At 44.5% G+C, this 22,320-nt stretch overlaps 1 protein-coding gene across 1 annotated transcript in view; it reads right to left on the bottom strand.

The window, feature by feature from the left end:
- The window catches only part of Tagap (T cell activation RhoGTPase activating protein), a 54,630-nt gene that overhangs the window by 16,913 nt on the left and 15,397 nt on the right, over positions 1–22,320 (bottom strand). Inside the window, exon 2 of the mRNA XM_058583203.1 lies at positions 13,539–13,703. The gene's annotated coding sequence lies outside the window, so the exon portion shown is untranslated. The remainder of the gene's footprint in view (positions 1–13,538; positions 13,704–22,320) is intronic.

Raw genomic sequence — 22,320 nt, 5'->3', positions numbered from 1 at the left:
AAATACTGTGCCTTATTTGGTGTCTCCTGAGGAAACCTCTTAGCAATGGCCTTTGAAGATGGCTCCCAGTCCTGGGGCTGGGTATGTGGGCAGCGCCTTGCAGCTCCTGCCCGGGGAGAAGGGTATGCTCCTGCCTGGCTGGAATGGGCTGGCAAGATTAGAGTGCTATGCTCATTGGCTGGTTTTGTCTTCTCGTGTCCCTTCTTAGCACGGGTTCTGTCAGCTACCAGCCACTCAGCAGGCCCTTACCCACGAGTGGTTGGGCCTGTTGAGTTAGTTGCTCATTGCAGACCTTTAGACATGCTGATACGACCCCAGGACACATCCTGGTGGGCTCCTGGAAAGCTGGTGTCATTTCATATGAGAAAGGACTTTGGCCAGTGAGGGCGAGGCCAGCCAGGTACACCTCCCATAGAGAACAGCCGGTGAGTGGGAATGGACAGAGAGTGAGCAAGTGGCCGCTGGCCATGGGAGAAGGTTTGGACATCTGTATATGCAATTGCTCAGCCCTCCCCTTCTGGAATCTTCCTGGAATGACGGAGATCATGCCACCCTGGTGCTCTTTTTGACCCACTACTCCTGGGATCTTCCTCCATAAAAATGACCCAAGAGATCTTTACCTCTTGGTAATGAACCAAAATGTTTTATGCTTTTGGGTCAGAAAGTATTACAGGAAACACTAGAAATCATCAGACCTATTTTTTTAAGAATTTCTTTTTTAGTTGTAGATGGACACGATAACTTTATTTTGTTTAATTATTTTTTAATGTAGCACTGAGGATTGAACCCAGTGCCCCACACATGCCAGGTGAGCGCTCTACCACTGGGCCACAACCCCATCCCCAGACCTATTTTTAATAAACTCTTACATCTTTCCTAAATGTCACATATGTCTATTGGAAAGTGAACCCAAATGCCATTTCTCTGAAATATGTCCTGTGTCAGATCTTCAGTAAATTTCAAATGACAACCAATTTTCAGATCTGTAGCACAGTGGTGCCCAAACATGAGCATGTATCGGATGCTTTTGGGCTTTGTTCCAGCGCAGGTGTAGGACCTAGGTCCAGAGGCTCCCTGGAGCTTCTGATTTAGCAGGTCTGGGGTGGGCGTGAGAACTGCTTTTGGTTCCTTCTTTTCTTTCTTTCTTTTTCTTTTTTTTTTTTTTGTGGTACTGGGACTTGAGCCCAGCGGTTCTCTACCTCTGAGCTACACCCCTGACCCCTTTTCTTTCTTTTCTTCTTTCTTTTTTTCCAGTACAGGGGATTGAACTCAGGGGCACTTAACCACTGAGCCACATCCCCAGCCCTTTTTATGTTTTATTTTAAGACAGGGTCTCTCTGAGTTGCTTAGAGCCTCACTAAGTTGTTGAGGCTGGCCTTGAACTCATGATCCTCCTGCCTCAGCCCCCAGAGCCAAGGGATTATAGATGTGCCCCTCTGCACCCGGCTCCCTTTTCATTTTACTTTTGAGACAGAGTCTCACTAAATTGCTCAGGCTGGCATTGAACTTGTGATCCTCCTGTCTCAGCCTCTCGAGCAGCTGGGATTACAGCTGCATGCCACCAGGCCTGGCTAGAATGTGCTTTTCTAGAAAGCTCTCAGTGAGAATGATGTGGCTGGTCTGAAGTGCACACTTGAAAGATGCAAGTATCAAGAAAGAATACAAAGTAATGCACTGCGCCTCTATTCCTGGGCAGGGGCAGGGTTTAGTTAGTGGTATCTTACAAATACTTGGTTATTTCCTGATTCTTTGCTGGTTTTCACACTTACATTTGCCCCTGAAATTAGACCACAGGCCATTACAATGAAAAACTTCATCTGACACCCAGAGATAAGCCCTGGGATCCCTGCCTGCAGTTCACCAATGCTTACTTTTGAGTAGGGGTGAAATGACAGGATCTCCCATTATAATTCATACTTCTGCTTTTTATTGGTTGTTTGGATACATTTCTGCTCCCAATTGCTGTGCTCAACCCTGTTTTCACAGACAAGGATGTTGGGGGCTACTCTTAAGGAATTTTTCAAACAAAATATGTTAAGAATAACCCAAGGATTATTAGGGAAGGGGAAGGGATCTTGAGGTAGAGGTGAATTAGAGAGGGTAACGGGGAGTGTGGATACCACCAAAGTACATTATACATATGTATGGAACTGTCTCAATGAAGTCATTACTTTGTACAATTACTATGCACCAATAATTATAATAACTTTAAAAAAGGAATAATCCCTAGAACTTGTACTAGCTAAACAGAGATAATTAAATAGGCTTTGCTAATTTTATGTTTTTTTTATTTTAATAAACATGGTATTCCCCTATTGGTGACTCACTTCCAGTGGCCCTGGGTTAAGGAAATGAGATGAGCCACAAGCGGCACCAGCTTGCTCTGAGCCTGAGAGTCTGTGGTGTGCCTACAGGTGTCTACTCCTCATCAGGAGAGCTCAGTTTCCCCCGGGGACCCTTGGAAGACCCGGGATACTTGATGGCATACTTCCTTTATTGTCATCTACAAGAACACGCAGGGGTGTGTAACATGATCCTTTTCCTACATGTCTTTACCGCACACAAATGACCAGGTGTGTACAGTAAATAAGGCATTAGTTGATTCTTTCTTGCCAAACGAGAAAAGGCAGTTTAAAGTTTAAACACCAGTTCTCCTCAATCTTAGCTGCATAAGAGAATCCTCTGGAGAGCTTTCAAAATTTCCAATGTCCAGGCTGCTTTTTATACCAATGAAACTGAAATTTCTGGAGAGGGGATCCAGACATTAGTGCATATATGTGTATGTTTGTGTGTGTGTGTGTGTGTGTATATATATATATATATACACACACACACACCGATGTATGTGCATACACACAGATGTTTATGTGCATTTATGTACATGTATACATATAATTTTTTTTTCAGTGTTGGAGATAGAACCCAGAACCTCAGCATGCCAGGCAAGTGCTTGACCACTGAACCACCAGCCCTTGACCTCAGTATTTAAAAACAAGAAAATATCTCTCCACATGATCCCAATATGGAGCCAAGTTTGAAAACCTGTGGCTCAGCAGCCGTTTTCTGGGAGGATTAATCTGTATGGTTTGTGTTGAATCCTCTCCCAAGGCAGCCATAGGCACTGGGCCCCCTTGGAAGCAGCAGGTGCACTCTCCACGTGGGTGGGAGGCAGGGCCTCAGTCTCCCTCCATTGAAGAGCACCATCTCAGAGACACGGCTTTCCCAACTCACAGGTTTGTGCTCATCAAGTGAGAACACTGGAGCGACTGAGGCTGCAATCCTGCGGTTGACTGAGTGCGGCCATAAGATTTTGCAGCCTCCCTATCAAGAGTGGAGTCTACTTCCCCAGACCTTGAAGCTGGGCTGGTCTCATGACTTGGAGAATGTTAGCAAAAGGGATGTTGTGCAAGTGCTAGAGCGTGGGCCTCCAATGGCCACGAGCTTCTACTTTTGCTCTCTCAAATGCAGCCCTGAGACAGCCACGTGAGGAAGCCAGTCTGGCCTTCTGGAGGACGAAAGGCCACGTGGAAGAGAGACAAGATCCGCCAGCCCACAGCCAGCACCAGCCTTCAGATATGTGTTTAAGGCCTTCTGGGGCTTTCCTCCTCAGACACTTTCCTGAATGTTGTCATTTGAGTGAGTCCTGTACAACCAGCAGAGGATGTGCCAGCCAGCCCGTAGGATCAAGATAAAGCAGAACCTGATGGTGTTTTCACAGACCCGAGTTTTCCGGTTGTTATCACTCAGCCGTAGATAACTGATACAAATCATGACTCCATAACTAATTACCATGACTTTCGCACATGAGCCATGAAGACACCACTGCAAAGCACTGCAAATGCCAATTTGAAAAAGCGCCAAATGCCTCTTTTTTCTCAGCAGAAGCCATCTAGTTTTATTTTAAAGCACCACAGTGAGCCATTCATACAGTATTTCTCATGGTGTTAAGAATAACCCTAGGATTATTAGGGAAGGGGAAGGGATCGTGAGGTAGAGGTGGGTTAGAGAGGGCAACACTTGTCATTTGTTTTTAGTGCATTCAAGATAATAAAGTTTAAGATACTGAAGAGATGTAAAATTAAAGCCAACCAGTTGTGGGGGAAAAAACAGTGCTTATAGATGAAATTAAATAGAAGGTAGTTTTCAGGATGCAAAACTGAAGGGTGGAGTATATACAACTTTGAGCAGGACTTCTATAAACTCCAGAAAAGAATGACATTCTCTGGGTGTTCGAGGATTAAACTGGGATACTTCTGGAAATTTAGTTTTGATATTATTTGTATTTAGTCAATCAATATTTTTGGAGTCCCCACAATATGCAAAGTGTTTTACTGAGCGTTAAGGGAGTTTGAAACCCATGACTCTGAAATGGATGGAGGGTATATGTTAGGCGCCTTCTGTTTTTACATTTTTTCCAAGTTGTCAGCTGCTGTTGATGTGTGTCTCTTGGTTCTAGCAGCAGGCATTCAAATTTAGTCTTGTTCCACAGTCCTTCAGTGTGAAGAGAGGAGCACTGGCTCATAGGGCATGCTGTGCCCATAGGGTTCTATGGGGCAAAGTAGCTGACCACATGTCAGAGTGTGGCCAGAAGGGCCCTTACACCATTAAGAACAGAGAAGGGAGGAGTGGGACTCTTCGTTCCTCAGCTTAGACAAGGGGCTTCCAGCGGGCACCAGGATCATGGGATGCAACAATCGAGAACTGGTTTGGTGAGTAGGCTTTGCCTTGGGACTACTCAATCCAATTTTTATCAGTTCCTCATTTTATACACACATGTGCGTGCACACACACACACCCTATTTGCTAGAGCTGCCAAAATAAAATACCAAAAAGTGAGTGGCTTACATGACCAAAGTATATTTCCCACAGTTCTGGAGGCTAGATGTTATCAGGTATTGGCAATTTGGTTTCTTCCAAGACCTTTCTTATTAGCTTGCAGATGGCTGCCTTCTAGCTGTGTCCTCTCTGTGCACGCCTCCTGGTGTCTCTGTGTCCATATTTTCTTTAGTAAGGATGACAGTCAGATTGGATTAGAACCCAGTCTAATGGCCTCAGTTTAACTTGATCCCCTCTCTAAAGACTCCATCTCCAAATATAGTCACATTCTGAGGAACTTAGGCTTCAACCTCTGAATTTCGAGGAGGACGCATTTCAGCTCCTTTGTGTGTGTGTGTGTGTGTGTGTGTGTGTCCAGCAGCACACCTGCACTTGCTTTTCTGTCAAAGAGTATCAGTTCTCTACCTTGTGGGCCACCTTATGCTTTGATAGCTAAAGACAATAAACGTATAAATAAATAAAATAAAGCAGGTGGTTTTAAAGCAGTACCAGGAGAGCTGCTGGTGTCTCGAGGGCTCAGGGTCAGTGATATCAACTCAAGCGACTATGCAAACCTGCAGGCCAGCCAATACCATCAGGAGGGGCGTGGGCTGTCATTTCTAAGTGAATTAACAGGGACAAAACCCCCATATCCCCGAGAGATTGCTCAAGTTCTTATTCAGAAATAATTGTCAAAGGGGAAATTACATTTTTTGGCGGTTCTTTTCTTCCTTCTCATTTTCTAAGCTCCCCTTAATGTGATAGGCAGACAGGAGTTCTGCTTCCTTAAACGAAACTCACTTACTTCCTATTTTCTCCAACTGGAGGCATTTCAAATAAAGAGTCAGGTTATCCGAGAGACAAAAAAAAAAAAACAAAAAAAAAAAAACAAAGCCACACCCACTTCATAACTGAAGGGGAATTCTCCAGAAGGCTGGGAGATCTGGGCACAGGAGCCGGGGAGGCGTGTGCGGGTTCCCCGAGGTGGGCCATTTCCCAGCTCTGCCCACGTGCCTCGGTTGGCTCAATCCTCCTGTCTGAGCTTCCTTGCCCAAACTTTTTTTTTTTTTAACTATGTCATTGTTTATTGACTTGTTCTGTTGGTGACTGAGGTATTTCACACACAACCAGGAAAATACTAGGTTACTTGTACAATGGTAGAAGTTTAACAAATATTCAGTCATTCACCCTCCAGCAGCGCTGTCCTTGGTGAGAGCCGCACTGTATGATAGGATGCTTTGCTTCTTCTTCTTCTTTTTTTTTTTTTTAATAATTTGTTTAGTTATACATGACAACAGAATGTATTTTGACATATTGTACATACATATAACTTATTCTAATTAGGATCCGATTCTTGTGGTTGCACGTGATGGGGAATTACACTGGTCATGTATTCAATAGAAGGATAAGAAAGTTATTATTATAACTTTCCCAAACGGTTTTCATGTAGACTCTGCTCAGTGTTCTTGGTGGAGGTGTTAGGGGTAGGCAGAGGGGGACTTCCCGCACCCTTCCCCAAGAAGGGCTTGGAGCCTTCGGGGCAGGAGGTGACGCCCTTATGCTGGCTGTGGAGGACAGAAGTGGGGTTTCAAAAAGGAAATATGAAAAGCCTCCCCAGGAACAGTGAGCCCATGCTAACACCACAGCCCCCAAATTGGAATTGCCAACAAAAATAGACAGGTAAAAACATAAAATCCTACAGACACTGAGTCCCATGGCAGAAGTCCACACTAGGAGACTGGGGGGATTCTGCTCATGTCCCCACAAGTGTCCCAGATGGAAAATCTTATTCCTGCAGGTTTCAGTTTTGCAGTTGGTTTGCCTTCCTGCACACTTTTGTTTTATTTTGATTTTCAAGAGGGAAGACTCCAAGAGAGCTTGTGTGATATTTCAGCAGTGTCCCTGGACATGAAGCTGTATACATTTTACTCAGAGTTCATTAAATGAGTGAAGTATGTAAATATTTCCTGTACTGCTATTTCTCAACAGGGAACCCCCCTAACAGGAGCCTTATCTGAGACACCTCATCTCACAGCCTCTTCTTTGGAAATGAAGGGTTTGCTTGTCTGGGTGAGATTGTCCAAGAGCAGAAGGCCCATGAGGGTCTCCTAGGGGTCTCTGCCCAGATTTCCTCACTTACACTGTTGCTGAGCCTAATAATGGAGGTCTCTTCCTAAACACCAACAAATTTAAGTTGAGAAATAAAGCTGGCTTAGTTTTAACCTTCCCCCCTCTCATATTTATCAAGAGTTTCTCACTAACAGTCACCTATGGTGAAATCTACTCCGTGATGCTGCTGGACTTGGTACAAAACTGTTTTACAGTCAACATATTAAAGTTTTATGGTGACTCAAAAAACTTCACCTGACTTTCAGGCACTCTGACACGTAAACAAGACTGGGAAAGAAGCCCTGGGCTATCTAGGAGGTTAGGAGCTGCATCTCATTAAGACCAGTGTCCTCCCTCAGTGGGTACCCACTGGCATTCAAAGGCTGCTAAGTGAACAAGTTCCTGTAGGGGACATGGGTGAGCTTCAGGCACGCCCAGCTGTCACTCTGCAGCTTGGGGTGATGAAATGTCGTCCATTGGGCTCATCCAGGTATTAGTCTACAGGCAGGAGAGAGGAGAGGCAGAAACCCTCTGGTTTGGGGACTCTGTGCCACCTGGCCTTGCCCAGGTGGAAAGGGAGATGCATTTCCTATGTGGTACTCAGGCTGACTTTCTCCGTGGCCCTTCTTAGAAGCCACACTTTCCATCATGAGCAGAGGACAGAGCTCCATCCTGGCAGCTTCTTAGAAAACTATAATGAGTTTGGGAAAAGACAATGGGAAAAGGTGGCCACAGAATCAGGAGGATGGCTGGTCTCCCAGTCTGTCTCTTGTTCTTTGATGGCCACAAGCTCAAGAAGTACTTTTCTGAAGCTAGGCAGGGGGTTGCTCACTATTAATGCTAGTGATGAGCCAATCTCTCTCTAAGGGTCAGCAGTGATGACTAGCAATACTGTCCCAACTGTGTATGGGGTCTATCAAGACGTGTGAGCTGGGCCTCCACGTCTTCCTCAGGGCCAAATGCTTCAGAGATAACAGAAACAACTATTTTTCCTTTAACAGGTGGAAAATTATATCCAGTAGGAATTAATTTTCCCTTCTCTGATCTCCAGACCTCTGATCCTTCTAGGAGTGTGGATATTGGGTGGTCATGTCTTAGGACATCCCTCAGTGTTGCTTGAGCACTGGGATCACCCGGGCAGCTTTTAATAATCCAGGGCTTGCCTGGACTGGACCCAGACCAAGTTTCTGAAATATTTAATTTCTTAAAACTCATCAGTATTTATTTAAAAAAATTTCTTCCATCAGTATTATTTAAAACTCCTCAAGGGTTTCAATGGGAAGCTATCCCTGGGCACAACTGCTCAGGGTCCATATAGTCCTCAGATGCAAAGTTTTTTTTTTTTTTTTAAATTATTAAAAGACTTCCTGGTTGATGACATTTATTTAGTTATTGTGGTGCTCTGGTTTGGGGACTCTGAACCCAAGGACCCATGCATGCCAGGCTAGTGCTTTACCATTGAGCTCCCAAGTGCAATGGTTTTAATTAAAAAAATAATAATAAGGCTAAGTTTTCTTTTACTTGGAAAAAGGTTGTTTTAAAAAGCAGTCACACAACTCAAAAGTTATTAACAGGATTTTTTCCCCCTGAACTTTCCATTAATAATAATCGCACATTAAAAAAAAAAGCTACACTGAAAACAATTATGAGAAAATTCATCCCAAATAGAATTTTCCCGAAAGTTATGGGCAAGTGAAAAAAAAGCAAACATTATCATTGAAAAAAGAAAGTTTTTACTGGAATTTGATTTTAAGTTCATTTTAATGAACGTTTCATCTCAAAGATGGATAAACAGCATTTGCCAAAAAGTCCCACCTCTGGCTGTTGCTAAGAAACTCTGTGTCAAGTGATGGAAATGCCCACGACAGAGTTAACTCAGTGTGACTCAATGTGGGTTTTAAAAGAGAAATTAACAAAGTTTAACAGTAAGAGCACAAGTTGGGGACAAAATGACTAGCCACCAAAGAACTACCTGAATGGATCATCTAGCTCTCCAGGACTGATGGCTCATTGTGCAAACACAGCTGTCTAAAGACTGTGACAACCCTATCTTTTGGTGTCAAAAGAAATGTGTGCCTGCATTTTGATAATAGTATACAGCATATCTCAAATCACTCTAAAAAGAGTAGAAAAGGTAGCATGTAATGTATCTGTTCTTGCCCCCATCCAAATGCATCTAGGAATTGTCGACCTTATCTTTCATCTGGCACAGACATTGCCCTCCCTGATTGCTGTGGTATCATCTTCCCATTAGTTGATGGACATTTATGAGCTGGTGGATACCTTGCATCAGCTACAGGATAAAGCTGAGGTGCAGGGAGCTATGCATGCCTGGGTCCTGCTAACTCCCTGGGTACTTTTGCCTGAACATAGATATTTTAAGGGAATTGGAACAAAACAACTCTAGGCCAAGCTGGAATTGCTCTACAGGAAGGGAGGAGATGAGCACTCTGTGTTTGCTATTTCTGTTGTGTTGCTTAACTCCTTGTTGGAATTCTCCAATATGGCTGCTGTCTTCTGTGTGGGTGCACCTTCTCCCTGCTTGACCTTCTGGAAGGTCCTTTCCACTTTTCTCCACAGGCCAATCCTGCCTCTCCTACAAGACCCAGCTCAGATGCTCCCTGTGTCTCACCCTGAACTTGGTTGATCTGGGACCTTCAACAAGATTCTAGCTCTTGGTACCTGTGAAGGTGATCTCACTTAGAAGCAGGGTCTTTGCAGATGTAATTAAGACAAGGATTTTGAGATGAGATCATCCTGGATTAGGATGGACCTTAAATCCAGAGGTGGGTCCTTATAAGGTCAAAAAGGAGGAAGACACAGAAGGACCATGTAAAGATGGAGGCAGGGACTGAAATGAAGGAAGGCCAAGGAAGGCAACGGAGGTCAGAAGGACAAAGGCCCAGAACAGTTCTCCCTCTAACCCTCCAGAGGGAACCCACCCTGTGTGTATTTCAGGTTTGGACTTCTGGCCTCTTGAGCTGTCAAAACTTGTTACTTTAGCCCCCCAAATGAACACATGGCCATTCTCCTGTCATTCCACCTGGTTTTTCTCCGGAAAACCGTCCCCTTGGACTCCATGTCTTACGTTTTCATGTATTGTCCGCCTTCTCCTGCCAGGCCATACCCTCCACAGGGTAGGATCTGACCCCATGGCCCTTCGTATCCCCACTCCTGCCGGGGGATTTCTGCAGAGTTGGTGTTCTGGGATATCTGCACAGCACTGCCCAAGGAAGCTGGAGCCCCCTCAGTCAGTGCTGAGGGGCTGTAACAACCCGGGGGAGGGCCTGGCCCCCAGGGCTGCTCTCCTCTGTGGCTGGGCACAATCCCATCCTCACCCAACCTCTCCTGGCCAACTCCAGGCAGCACTGGGCAGGAGGCTCTTCCTCGGTGCCCCTCATTGTCCCTATCAGCACTTGGTCTCTCACAAGCCTGTCTTCATCAGACTCAGCTCCTAAGGACAGTGACGGCCGGATTTATCTCTGAATTCCCTGAGCCCAGGACGGAGGATGTACAGTGGATGTTCCGTGAACACCTGTAAAGGGGTTGGTTTCCCACGAGCTTTTCAGGCCCTTTGTCTTTTCTGTTTGCCCTGCCTTCTCCCCCAAGCCTCACCGTCCACTCTCCTACTCAATCCAGTGGGTCTCTTGCTGTTAGGTTGAATTGTCCCTTTTCCTCAATTCATGCGTTGGAGTCCTGACCTCCAGCACCTTGACAGTGGCCTGACATGGAGATAGCACCTTTGAAGGAATGATCAAGTTTAAGTGAGGGCATTAGGCTGGGCCCTAATCCAATATGACTGCTGGCTTTACAAAATAAGATACTTGGGCATAAAGATGCATAAAGGGAAGAGCACACCAGACCCAGGGAGAAGACAGACATCTATAAGCCAACAAGAGAAGCCCAGAACAGGCCCTTCCCTTGAAGCCCTCAAAGAACCAATCCTGCCAACACCTTGATATTTTGGTCTTCCATCTTCCAGAGTGTGAGACAATCCATGAAGCCCCCTTGTCTGTTGTACTTTGTTATGGAAGCTCTAACACACTCTTTTTTTAAAAAAAAAATTTTTTTTTGTAGTTGTAGATGGACAGCATGCCTTTATTTTATTTTTATGTGGTGCTGAGGCTCGAACCCAGTACCTCACATGTCCTAGGCAAGCGCTCTGCCACTTAGTTACAGCCCCAGCCCCTCTAACACACTCTTGTATTTCTCAAATCAACCAGGTTCTGCCCCAAGCAGGCTCTGAGCCTGGGGCTCACGTGCATCAGCTCATAGCAGCTTGGGATCTGAAGCTCCTCTGCGTGAAGAGAAATGTCCCAGATGCTGGGTGGCCTGGGCTGACATTAGAAATGGACTCTGGCTGAGCCAAGAAGGGCCATCATATGATCTCATGATATCCCAGTGGCTACAATAGGTCACAGGGCGTGGCCATCCCCTGGCCACCATGAATGGATTTGCAGAGGACCTCTCCATCTCCTGGTGGTGGAGGGAGTGGGACTCCCACATTAGTAAAAGAAGTAACTTTCTGTAACTCAGGGGAAGCCAGTCTAGAAAGAGGAAAATCTGTCTGTGACGCCCAGTTTGAAAGACTGAATACTGTAGCAAGTGGGAAAGTAACACAGTCCTGTCCGCTTCCTGCCCAAGCTGTCCTCTGTGGCTGCCGACTTTGTGGGAGTGAATTTCCTCACATCTCAGTTCTTGGGGTGGCTCTGGAGGCCTCGGCCTAACGTGGGCCTCCTCAGGGCTGCAATGTACCTTCTTCTTAGCTCCCTCTGTGCAGATGTGAGTATCTGCTCTACAATATAAAAACCCTCCTCAGATTTTACATTTAGCACTTTTAAAAACATTAAGCACTTTTTAAGAACAATTTGAAACAAATAGGGAGGTTGATGGTGAATTCCTAAAGTCATCATCTGAGATCAGTTGAGACCAGAAACTTTGGCAAATCTTTTTTTGTTTGTTTGTTTGTCACTAGGGGTGGAACCCAGGGGTGCTTTACCACTGAGCCACATCCCCAGCCCTTTTAGTTTTGAGATAGGGTCTTGCTAAGTTACCTAGGCTGGCCTTGAACTTGTGGTATTCCTGCCTTAGCATCCTGAGTTGCTGTGATTACAAGGGGTGTACCAGAATATCCATCATTTTGATTGGCAATTCTAATCTTATCAATCATCTCGGTTAATGGCCTCAACTTCCCCTTGGAGAAAAAGCAATTAGCAGCCAACATTTCTATCACAAAATCTGCTAAGGAGTAGGAATTCCCTAATAACCATTTTAATTAAGGTGCCTCATTTCTTAATCCTCAAAACTTACTTATTCCTCCTCAAAATTTTATGAGGCAGATTTAATCACTTCCTTAACAGATGAGTAAGCTGAGAGGGAATTTGCTCATGGAAAATAGGAAAAGGTAGGCCCAAGATTCCAAGGTAAGCCTCCGTGGTTCTAAGTTCTAGGTTCTTCATGTCCAGAAGAACCTCCAGAGCAGGTGGGTCCTGCCAGCTAACCAAGGGCCCAGATGAGTTTGGATGACAAAGAGATGAAGAAGGCGCCAGAGAAATGGCCAGAAAAGAGCAACTCAACACAATTTTTGGATGCTACCATGTACCATTGCCAGGCTGGGGACCAACAGCAGGTGGGGGACTGGGAGGCCTCGGTTTCTGGGGATGAGGATGGAACTGCCCCTAGCAGTGTGTGTGTTACAAGGGTCCACCTGGCAAAGAATGTTGAAAACAAACTTGAACTTGTTTGCAAGACCTCTGGCCCCACGTGGAAGGAACAAGTGCTGATCTTTGGAGGCTCTTGTCCGTCCACATGGCTGACATGGACAACCATTGCCAAAGACAGAAACAATCACTGTAATAATGCTGTGCTCATGCTGACTGCAGTGGCGCACCCTTGTAATCCCAGAGACTGGGGGGACCCAGGCAGGAGGAGTGCAAGTTTGAGGCCAGCCTCGGCACTTGGGTGAGGCCCTAAGCAACTTAGTGAGACCCTGTCTCAAAATAAAAAATTAAAAAAAGGTTGGGGATGAAGCTCAGTGGTAGAGCATCCTTGTGTTCAATCCCAGTACCAAACAATGATGATGATAATAATAATAATAATAATAACAACAACAACATCATATCATTATCTTTACAGCAATTTTACTCTGAGAAGGACTCTGGGAAGGAGCTGCTAGAAACATGTAAAGAAAGAAACATCTCCAGTGCTAACCCGGTTCGGAGTCTTCTCACGAGAGATCCGGGTAGGAGCAGCCCTTTAAGGAAAAGGGGCTTAGTTTGTGTAATAAGACCTTTATAGAGAAACCACACTAAGAGTCAGCCCGAGTCCTGGCATGGATAGGGAAAGATACGAGTCAACGCCTTCTCTTCCAATGTTCCTTTTGCATACAACTTACTTCTTTAATTTCTTTAAAAGCAAACTAATTTGGGTAAATTCAGGAAAAGGTAAAAACAGACTGAGAAACCCTCAGGGGACCACACTGCAGCCACACCTTGGTCTCCCTTCCGCAGATACGTCCATGTTCCATCTGTTGTGATGGTCAAGAGTTAATGGGAGGATTGGGGGCTCCTGGAACATTGTGTGGTAATTGTGCAGTAGAAATGGCTGGTACTCACTGAAACTCTGTAACACAAGGGTCCAAGGCCACGGGGAGGAAGGGAGAATTTCCTGGATTGGGAATGAGGTCACGGGCATCATCCAGCAGTTCCTCTCTGTCCCAGGACGCTGCCTGCAAGTCAGAGAGATGCAGCTTCTCTTTGGATCTGAAGCTCTTGGTAGACCTGGAAAAAAGAAAATGAGAAGTAAAAAAAATTTAATTGAGCCATAATCCTTGTTTATATTTACAGGGCACAGTGTGATAATTTGATAGAAGAATACAGCGTGTAAAGATCAAATCAAGGTAAACAGCATTCCAGCTCCTTACACATTTATTATTTCTTTGTGTTGGAAAACTTTAAACTCCTCTCCTCTAGATGTTTATAAAATGTATAATAAATTGTTGTCATCCTATTGTGCTGTAGAATGCTGAAAATTATCACTCTAACTAGGATTTTGGTACCAGTTGTCCAGCCTCCCTCCATCACCCCAACCTTTCCAAGCCCCTAGTGACCACTACATTACTCTCCACTACTGAGAACAACTTTTTTTGGCTTCCACATGTGAGCGAGAACATGTATTTGTCTATGTCTGGCTTATTTCGCTTCACATAACAACCTCCAATTGCATCCATGTTGCCGCAAGTGACAGGATTCCATTCTTTTTATGGCTAAGTAATATTCCATTGTACACATACACCACATATAAAATGAATGTTTGGTCTGGATCCTCCATCTGACTGTTGGACACTTCTGCTGGAGTTTGATGGAAAGTATCCAGTTAATGGCCTCAATTGTGAGAGGCCCTGAGCAGCCCCAGTTTGGAAGATTGGCCCTCATGGCTTTTCTATCCATTCTTTTATTTGGTTGTTCATCTATTTAGTTAAAGATATTTCCTGGACATAAAGAGAAGCATCAGCAAATGTTTCAGGATCTTCAAGTATGAGGCTCTTAAAGTAAGGAGCTGTCAGGTAGCCTTGATTTGACATGGCACCCACACACCTGAGACTTCTACCAGGTCCAGTTCCAAGTGGAGAAGAGACCTGTGTTGAGATCTGGCACAGCCTCTATAACATGGCATCCTGAATGCAGTTGAGAGAGGTCATTCCCCCGCCCCCCATCCCAGCAATGACGCACTTGTGGCCAGGCGTTCTGATAATAAAAGCAATAATAACAGGTGAGGGTCATTATTTTTTTCCATGACTTTGGTTTTGAAAGCATCAAAAGTCAATGGAAGGACCTCCCCTCTTTTATTTAGGAGCTTCCCAGCTTTGTTGTAGGTATAAATAAAAAGTGTAATTTAACAGATCAAAAGAAAAGTAAAACAGCAGGCCCACTGTAGGCACTTAATGAAGAGAAATTTACAGAAGAATCAGAATTTATCAGGAGCTTTGAAGGATGAATAAAGACTCCTGGGCTCCCAAGAGGTTCGAAACATTCCCTCCTGACAAGGACAGACTTGAAAGTTTCCCTCTCAATCTTAGTGACCGCCACCATGTCCCATAACACAGTTCCTGCAATTAATAGAAGAAACAAATTCTGAACCTGCAGGAAATGTTCCCCCCAAAAGCAGGATGTGTCTGGACTTCTGGACTCTCATCAAGCTTTTTCTAAATGAAGCTCCTAATTTCAGCTCAACAGGAGAACTGTAGGCAGAAAACAACCATGGCTTTGGCTAGGAGTGGAGAAGTTAAGAGCCAGGGCTGGAAGGAGGCCCCCGTTGCCCCTTGATTTAGGAGGGGAGGATGGCTTTATCTTGCTGGGTTGATCTCAGTTGAATGAGAATGGAATAATAGTTCAGTGCAAAACAAGGGACCCATAAATATCACTGAGCCTCAGGATGTTTGCAAAACATCTCAACCATCTCTGGAGCACATGGCAACATAACGTTGACCAGGGGGAATGGGGACAAAAGGGAGGGAGGGCAGGGGCTGGCCACGGCAGCAGGTCTCTCATTTCTCCAAAGGTGAACCAAAGGGATTCTCCTGGCTGCCTTGAAACAGCCCCGTTACTCCCTAGGGCAGGCCGACCTGTCAGTCCTAAATATATATATTCGTAACAACAACTTTTTTTTTTTTTGCCTGAAATAATAAACAAGAAATATGGGTGCATTCCATTTCCCTCTCTCACACTGCACCAGGGAACCTCGGCTTATTTAGACTGCCCAGATTTAAGGAGCATGGCCAGTAAAGATCTCCACAAGGACACCAAGAAAGAGGTCACTATGCACTCTCCTACGGCTTACACCACTGGGCAAATTTATCCTCCTTAAAGATGTCACCTGCTATGGTGAGATCATGGGCTATTCTATTGGAGGAAAATAGGATTTCAAGTCCTTCTTTCAAAACTTGCTTTTGTGAGGAATGGAGTATGTCAAGAGCTGGTGTGACAGCCCTCTTCCCAGCACCGTTTGGGGATGTGTTTGGGGTACAAACTTTGTACTAACACAGCTCCCCCTTGCTGCCCATCATCTGTCAAAAGCATAAGAGAGGCTCAGTGTCTTCTTTTTTTTTAAGCAGTGACAGTCACCTTCTTCCTCATTTTGAGAACTTAAAGCCATGCTGTGGATACTCAGCAGTGACTGTCCCTTCTCCTGTCCCTCAGCCCACCCCACTAAGCTTTCTGATCTTCATAAAGGATTTTTGCCCACCCACCTACTCAAGGGAAGCAGCCGGGCCTTGGTGTTTGCTTGTGCTATTGTGTTATTTAAGTAGTTTGTGTTATTTACTGTGGGTGGCTATGCACACTACCAACTAATACAGGACTTCCTCCTTTCGATCAATTCTGTATCTATCAGGACAAAGGATACTGAATCCAGTAAGACGCCGTGTTTTATTTATTATTATTATTATTTGGTTCATGTGAACAAAAAAGAAAATCAGGTAATGGTTAATATTCTCTCCTAGAAGATGGGATGAAGCCCTTTATCTTCACAATCAGTTTTTGGCTCTTATTTTTTTTTTTTGGACTTTTGACTTCACCATGACTGAATATAAAAATATAAGGTGTGAAGTATGATTATCAAGTGGTGGTGTGGGTTCCAGGACCCCTCTCCTTGTTTTGTGGTCACCATTGGTATGTAGCCATTAGAACATGGAGTGGGAGGGCCGAGCAGGTGCAGAGTAGGCAGGGCACTTCCCCAAGAGAGGGCCCCGAGTGGTGTGTGTTCTGGGGGACTCATGGTCTCCCTGAAGTGGCCAGCGTCTTGCCTCACTTGCAGAGGGTTACTAACTGACGTGGAGCTGACTCAATGAGGCAATGTGTCTTCAATTGCTAGGCAGCTCAGATGCCAGGAGGACAGCTTTCCATGCTCCTGGGAAGAACTGCATTCCTATTCTGGAGACACGCTCTTATTCCCAGGAGTAGGGAATGTGCAATGGGGATGCCCCCTCTTTGAAGAGATGGTGGAATTGGCTGTTGAGAGAAGATGGCAAGGGGATGGCTCTGAAGCCTCAGAAGAGGGGAAGGCATTCAGAGAGGCCAAGATGGCGGCCCCTCAAGCCAGGGAGCTGTTATCCAGAAAATGACCATCAGTCAGTTTTTACTAGGTGACACTGATTATAACCAGGGGAGTGCCTGGGTAGCGGGGGAGAAAAGTGAAAGTGAGCCAGACTCACTTCCCCAGTTAATGGATGTGATCTTGCTCGTTGACTGGGCTTCAGCATGTGGCACTGCTCCTCCCTCAGCCAGGATTATTGGGTCGGAAATCTATTGTACTTAGAAACACACTTCTAGAACTTTTGTTTCCCATAGTCCTGATTCTGAGCTCTTCTAGGACATCTTGTTTAGAAGGAAGGAATGCTTCCACTAGAGGACCCAGTGGTGATCCCATTGATTGGAAGATGAAGTTTCCCCTGAGCATCTGGGGATCCTCACGCCAGTGAACCAAATGAAAAGGAAGGGAACGACCTCTGGCAGGGAGCAGGCCACGCAGTCAGGCATCAAGAGGAAACTGGGTCGTTGCCACACAGATCACAAAGGAGGACTGTCTGGGATCCTGGTGATTCACGGGGCTGTCCCTTAGTCCCTCTCTAGCTAGCAATGACAGTGAAGGAAAACTACAGCAAGAGAGAAAACTTCAGTGCCGGTGAGGATTCAGACCTCGTGGAATGAGGTTCAAGTCACTGTTCAGAGAACTTCCACAGACTGAGGACCCAGAACACAGAAGGGGTGGTACAGAAAGAAGTTACAAATACCAATCACACAGCCTCTTTTTTTGTTTTTTTAAAGAGAGAGAAAGAGAGAGAGAGAATTTTAAGATTCATTTTTTGGTTTTCGGCAGACACAACATCTTTGTTGGTATGTGGTGCTGAGGATCGAACCCGGGCCGCACGCATGCCAGGCGAGCTCGCTACCGTTTGAGCCACATCCCCAGCCCCACACAGCCTCTTGACTGTAGAAGCTACGTCCATTTTCTCACGTGTTTGTCATGTGCGATCCGAGGGTGTGCCTACTTATCATCCTATGTCTTCTTTTCTTTCCCTTCCTCTTTATTACTCTGAACAAGTGTTCTTGGAGGTTCACTGACAGGTGGCCTTCCGGTAAACACCGTATTCAGATGGGACTGTGGCTGAACTGGAGGAATAACAAGTCCAGTCCAGAGGTTACAATGGTGACTGTTCCCCAGAGACAGCAACAATGACCGCTAGGACCTGGTGTTCCCTCATTTGGCGGGCAACGGGAGCTTCTTCATTTTCTATGAAAGAGTTCCACATCCTGTTAAGTTGGAACATGGAGTTTAAACCAGGAGAAAGGGGTGTGTGGAAGCCAGACTGCCACAGGTGACATTCAGCAGTGCTGTTCTCCCAGGCCCAAACCACCCCTCTGCTCTGGGAGGCAGGTCTGGGCCCGCACACCTCATTCCTGCTTTTCTGCCTCTGCCTGGGAGGCTCTGCTGATCAGCAAGCTACAGAACGGTGGTGGGGGAGAAGGGCTCCTGCCTGGTTTTCCCTGCTCTGCTTGATTTCTTCTGGTCCTTATCAGCATCACCTGAGAAATGCATCCTCACTTTGGCAGAGCTAGTCCCACCCAGTAACGGGATCTGATAGCTGAGTTCAGACCCCCCCCCCATCCCCCACTCCACTGAAGATTCTCAAAATCTGCCTTGTCACACAGCTTTGGGGCCATTAGCACCTGCTGTCCTGACACCTCCTCAGAGCTCTAGGATGCAGCCCCAGGTCCCTCTTCTGATCTTGGAGATCCCCGCGGAGCCATATCTGAGGATCCTAGTTCCTGCTCTGCAATAGTCTCCTCCAAGATGCTAGGAATTCCAACTTCTTCCCTCTGTTCTCCCAGCCCAGCCGAGATAGCTGCCTCCGGTTGTCACACTGGTGATGTCTTGCTGCTTCCACTTTGCCTTTCCATTTCTTCAGCTGGTCGGCCACTCTGCAGGTCACACTCTCCCTCTCAAACTGGCCGGCATGGCTTCTGCCTCCTGCCTGCATCTTTTAACATCGCTTCTTCTCATTTCCCTTCCTGACTTCCTGGAACTGACCAGACTTTCTTTTAGGTTGTTTCAGAATTTTCTTTGATCTCCTGTTAAAATGTAGAAACATACATTTCTTTTCACTATTTTAGAGGTAACCCACTCATTTTGAATGTGTATACTTTGCCCTTGTGTTTTTCTAACAAAATCTAGAGGTGACTAATAGATCTATGCTTTTCTTGAAGAGTTAGAATGGCTTCACTTCTTTCTTTTCCCTTCCATCTTTTTGTTATTGTTGGTTATATCAGGTCCAGTCTGATTTTAAGCAATTCCCAATTAGCAGTTACTATTATTTGTACAAGTCCATAAGTATTTAGATGTATGAATACACTTAATTGAATTCTTGGGCCACCATGGTCTTTGGATCTCCACTTTCCTTCTTGTAGAAGTACCTCTTTCCTTCTCATTGGACAACAACAACAAAAATAGTAATTTTTTCCCCAATAAGACTATAGGCACTCATCTTTTTTAGCCTTTGTATGTCAGAAATTGTCTGTGTTTAGCTGTTAATTTGAATGGTAATTTATCTAGAAGTTAGATTTGCGTGATGATAATTTTTTTGCTGAGTCTTTTAAAGGTGTTCATGGTCTCTGACATACATTATTGTTTCTTAGAAATCTGTCAGTTGACTTGTTATTCCTTTCAATTCATCTGTTTTGTTTTCCCTTTAGATAGCATTTCAGGTTTTTTTCATTTTCTTTGATAGTCTACAGTTTTATTACCAGGTGCCTGAGTGCTTTTATTTATACTGCCCTAGATCCAGTCTACTTAGAAAATCTGAAGACTCAAGTTTTTCCTCTAGTTCAGAAAAAAATTCGGCTATTATTTCTTGAATTTGCCTCTCGTTTTCTTTACCCTCTGTTCTGGCATGCTGATTAGACCCCTGTTAGATTTTCTCATTCTGCCTTGGGATCTTTTGTACTTTACATTTTATCTTTCTGACCTATATTCTAGGTGATTTCTTTAGTTCTAGATCCTAATTTACTACTTGGTCAGATACATGTAACTTACTGTTAAACTCATCCACTGAATCTTTATTTCCAGGCCTTCTAGCTTAATTTGCATAATTTATATCTGGGCTTTTTGGGAAAAGGTTCATCTACTTTTCCCCCTTCCGCGTACTCATTCTTTATAGTATATCTTTCCTTATCCCTATGTATATACATACATACATACATACATACATACATATAGATATATTCTTTAAAGATTGTTTTATTATTTCCAGTTCTTACAATGCAAATATTCCCATTAACTGTGATTACTAACACCCCCTTTTGGTGTTTGTTCCCTGGTGTGATTTGGAGTCTCCTATGCTATTATTTATGGAAATAGTCCCACAGAGCAGTTTGGTATTTCCCAGAAGACACTAGGAAAACTTTCTCAACATCTCATTGGCCAGAATGAAGTCACATGTCTATCTCTGAACCAATCATTGCAGGGGGTAAGGATTAGCCTTAGGTCAACTAAGTCCACCAGAGTCAAGCAGAGAAGGGATCAACTTCCCCTAAGAACTGAGGGCTAAGGGGGAAGAGTGAATGTTTACAAAACCAGGATTCTTCAGAAAGGAAGAAGTGGATATGCATATGTGACACCAACACTCTGAGATCTACAAATATTCACTTAAGAGTTCACCATCCATAGAAAAATTCTTCAAGGGATGTAGAAGGGGGAAGGAGAGAGAGAATGATTAAAAACAAAAACTCAGTAAGGATAAATTCTGGTGAGACATATTTTGGTGGAGTGTCATTTGTATGTTCTTCAGAAATGCCTCACAGTTTTGGGAAAGGCAACTTTGGTTTTTGTTGTTGGGTGGGGGTAGCATTATCCATACTATGGTTTTTTCTTTTTTTCCTTTCTTTCTGTAGGAAAATAAAAACAAATGTAAAAGCCATTCAATGAAGAAAATGTGAATAAAATTATCTGTAAATTTCAAGAACAACAAAACAAAAATTTAGTATTAACAATTTGAATTAATCTGTACATGTGCTATGGTCATTTAAAGGAATAAAAGTAATTCAAAGTAGAAAAAGCTATGTTTACAGTATTGGCCCAGAGCCGTGCTTGGTTCCTGGTCAGACAACGTGGTAGTGAAGTAACTTACTAGTTAAGTAGTAGAGAACAGAATGTCTGACTCTTGGTCTAGCATGAGCACTAGCCACACAAATTTGGCAACATCTCTTCTGTGCTTTGGCAAGCAAAGAATCATTTTGGGTGCCCCCCCCCCAGTTCTGTGGAGTTTTGCTAAGAGTAGTTCACCTTTCTTTATTCAGCCAGTATTTGATGAGCACCTACTATGTGTCAGGCACTGTGATAGGTATTGAGGACACAACGGGGAGCAATAGAGTCTCTGCCTCCATTGGAGCAGATCTGGGCACCCAATTTTTGAGGGGATGAAAACAGTGCATCAGGAAACTTTAGATGCATGTGAGTCTGTGGATACTTGAATTCTTCAACACTTACGGACACGGTTGCCACTTTGTTAAAGAGTAAAAACAGCACTGGCCATACTTGTGGGTGCCATTCATAAATCCACAGATTTCAGAATTCAGACGTACTAGGTCTCCAGCCTGCCCATTTGCTTGTGTGACTTCTTCCTGCCATTTACTCATTCATTTATTAAGCGATGGATGCTGGATGAGATGGCAGGGAGACCTCTCTGCGAGGTGATAATTGGGCTTTGGGGAAGAACGGTGGGTTAGAGTGAGAGCAGAGGTTGTCCGAGGCAAGAAGAATATTCCAGAGACACGGAGCAGCACATACAAACAACCTGAGGTGGGAAAGGGCTTATAAAGTTGAGAAGTCACCATTGCCTTCTTGGGTTAAAGTCATTGGCGCCCCCAGCCCATGTCCCTCACTTCCCTCTGACGTTGCCATCTTAGCCGGGGATGTTGGCTCGCTCTCTGTCTGTTCTCTCTTCTTTCATTATTTTCTCCCCCTTAAGTCCTTTCTTAGTCATTCTCACCTCCCACCTTTCCTATCTTCTTATCATTTCAGTCTGTTGACATTTTGTTATTTTTCTGACCAAAATGTTATTGTTTAAATTCTGAAATCTGTTGATTTATGAACATGCTTAGAATCCTTTCTGACTTTCCGGTAAACCAGCTTTCAAATACCACGCCATAAACCTGTAACAATTTCACACATAAACCCTCTGAAGAGCTAGCATTTGTTCATCATGTTAGCTTTCAAGGTGGACTTTACACATCTCATTTAATCTCATCCTCACCCTGTCGGAGGTTTTTTTTAAGGGGTAACCAAGGCTGCAAAGACTTTGCAAAAACCTCACAAATAGCAGAACTGAGATTGAAACCCAAG

The sequence above is a fragment of the Marmota monax genome, unplaced genomic scaffold (genome assembly GCF_021218885.2).
Source record: "Marmota monax isolate L192 unplaced genomic scaffold, Marmota_monax_Labrador192_F-V1.1 WCK01_AAM20220418_F8-fsc00668, whole genome shotgun sequence".
NCBI lineage: Eukaryota > Metazoa > Chordata > Mammalia > Rodentia > Sciuridae > Marmota > Marmota monax.
The sequence above is the reverse complement of the archived record's forward strand: the minus strand, read 5'-3'. Positions and strand labels throughout refer to the sequence as shown.